This window comes from Pristiophorus japonicus, unplaced genomic scaffold (assembly GCF_044704955.1).
Source record: "Pristiophorus japonicus isolate sPriJap1 unplaced genomic scaffold, sPriJap1.hap1 HAP1_SCAFFOLD_3266, whole genome shotgun sequence".
In the NCBI taxonomy this organism is placed as follows: Eukaryota; Metazoa; Chordata; class Chondrichthyes; family Pristiophoridae; genus Pristiophorus; species Pristiophorus japonicus.
The window spans coordinates 3,940-6,395 of NW_027253069.1; the positions used below are offsets into that span (position 1 = coordinate 3,940).

The following is a 2,456-nucleotide window of genomic DNA, read 5'->3' on the forward strand; positions in this document are numbered from 1 at the left end:
CACTCTCTGCCAACTCTCTCCACTTCCCCTCTCTCTCTCTTCCTTCCCCTCCCTCTCTTTCTTTATTTCTCCTCCCCCTCTCTCTCACTCCTTCCACTCTCTCTTTTCCCTTCCCCTCTCTTTCCTGCTCTTTCCCCTATTTTTCCAGAGCAGGTGGTTCCATAGCTCAGGGATTCGAGCACTGGTCGAGTAAACCAAAGATCGTGAGTTCAAATCTCACTAAGGCCTAACTTAATATTTAAATACCCACCTCCTGTCTCTCTTTTTCCCTTTACTTTCAGGTTCTCCCCCTCTCTCTGCCCTCCCCCCTCTCTCTCACCCCTTCCCCCTCTCTCTCCTCAACATCTCTTTCCCCTTCCTCTCTCTCCCTCCTCTCACTCTCCTTTCCCTTTCCTTTCATATTCTTCCCTTCTCCCTCTCTTTCCCTTCCCCAGCTCTCGCCCCTCCCCTCCCTCTCTTTCCCCTTCCCCTTTCTCTTCCCTCTTTCCTACTCCTTCTCTTCTCTCTCCCCACCTTCTACATTTTCCCCACCTCTCTCTCTCCCCTTCCCCTCCCTGTCTCCCCTTCCCTCTCTCTCTCACTCCTTCACCACTCTCTCCCGTTCCTCCCCCCCTCTCTCCCCTTCCCCTCTTTCACTCCTTCCACTCTTGCTCTCCCCTTCTCCTCTCTCTGCCTCCCTGTCTCCCTTCCACTCTCTTTCCTGCTCCTTCCCCTGTCTTCCTTACAGCAGGTGGCTCCATAGCTCAGGCGTTAGAGCACTGGTCTAGTAAACCAGTGGTCGTGAGTTTAAATCTCACTGGGGCCTACTCAAAATAAGCTCAGTGTTTAAATTGACGAAGACTTTAATTATAAATATTAAACAGCTCTGAGACCGATCCTAAAACAAAAGTCTCTCCTGTTCTTGCCTTTCGTCCCCTTCTCCCAGCTTTCCCCATCACTATACATTCTGCCTCTTTTTACTCTTTCCCACTCTCTCGCTTTCCCTGTTTCTCTTGATCACTCATTCCCCTCATCCCTTCCCCACTCTCTCCCCTTCCCCATTCTCTTCCCTTCCCCTCTCTCTCCCGTTCCCCTCCCTCTCTCTCCCCTTCCCCCTCCCTCTCCCCTTCACCCACTCTCTCCCCTTCCCCCTCTCTCTCCCCTTCCACTGTCACTCACTCCTTCCCCTCTCCCTTTTCATTTTCTCCCCCACTCTCTCCCTCCCCTCCCCTGTCTCCACTCTTCTCACCCCCCTCCCACCTCCCTTTCTCTCCTTCCCTCGCTCTCGCTCTCCCCTTTCCCATCAGACTCTCCCGCTCCCCCTCTGGCCCTTTCCCCCCTCTCTCCCTTTCTGCTCCCCCCTCTCTCCCCTTCTCCCTCTCTCCCATTCTCTGCTCTCTCACTCCTTCGCCGCTCTCTCACTCCTTCACCTCTCTCTCCCTATCCCCACCCTCTCTTTCCCCTCTCTGCCTCTCTCTCTCCCCTTCCCCTCTCTCTTCCTCCCTGTCTCCAGGGGTCGTGAGTTCAAATCTCACTGGGGCCTGCTCAAAATTAGCTCAGTATTTAAATTCACCATCAATTAACAAGGGCTTTAATTATAAATATTAAACAGCTCCGAGACCGACCCTGGAACAACAGGCTCCCCTCACACCCTTCCCCCTCTCATCTCGTCTCTCTTACACTCTCTCTCGCCTTCCAAATCTTTCTCTCCCTTCCCCATCACGACCCATTCTCCATCTTTTTACCCCCCTCTCCGTTTCCCACTATCTCGCTTTCCCCGTCTCTCACTCATTCCACTCTCCCCCCTTTCCCCCTCCCTCACCATACCCTCTTTCTAATTCCCCCTCTCTCCCCTCACTCTCTATTCTTCCCCCTCTCTCTCCCTTCCCCTCATACTCCCCTTCCCCTCTCTCGACCCGGCTCCATCTCTCTCACCTTCCCTCTCTCACTCTCCCCGCCTGTCACTCATTCACCTCTCCCCGCCTTCCCCCTCCCTCCCCTCATGCTCTCCCCTTCCCCCTCTCTTTCCCCTTCCTCCCTTCTCTCTCACTCCTTTCCTTCACTCTCCCCACCATTCCATACACTCTCTCTCTCTCTGCATCCCCTGCCTCTCTTTCCCCAGCTCCCTCTCTTCCACTCTTCCTCGCTGTCTCCCTTCCCCTCTCTCTCTCTGCTTCCCCACCCCCCTCTCTCCCCTTCCCCTCCCTCTCTTTCCCCTCCCCCCCCTCTCTCACTCCTTCCACTCTCTCTTTTCCCTTCCCCTCTCTTTCCTGCTCCTTCCCCTGTCTTTCCCACAGCATGTGGCTCCAGAGATCAGGGGTTAGAGCACTGTTCTAGTAAACCAGGCGGTCATGAGTTCAAATCTCACTGGGGTGTAATTTGGTATTTAATTACTTGTGTCTCATTCCTCCCACTGTTCCCTTTCCTTTCAGGTTCTCCCCCTCTCTCTCACTTCATTCCCATTCCTCCCTCCTCTC

General features: G+C 54.2%; 1 non-coding gene across 1 annotated transcript; it reads left to right on the plus strand.

The window, feature by feature from the left end:
• The first annotated feature begins 732 nt into the window (after positions 1 to 732).
• Positions 733 to 805, plus strand: trnat-agu (transfer RNA threonine (anticodon AGU)). Its single transcript has one exon. It is a non-coding gene; the product is annotated as a tRNA-Thr (tRNA).
• The last annotated feature ends 1,651 nt before the right edge of the window (positions 806 to 2,456 follow it).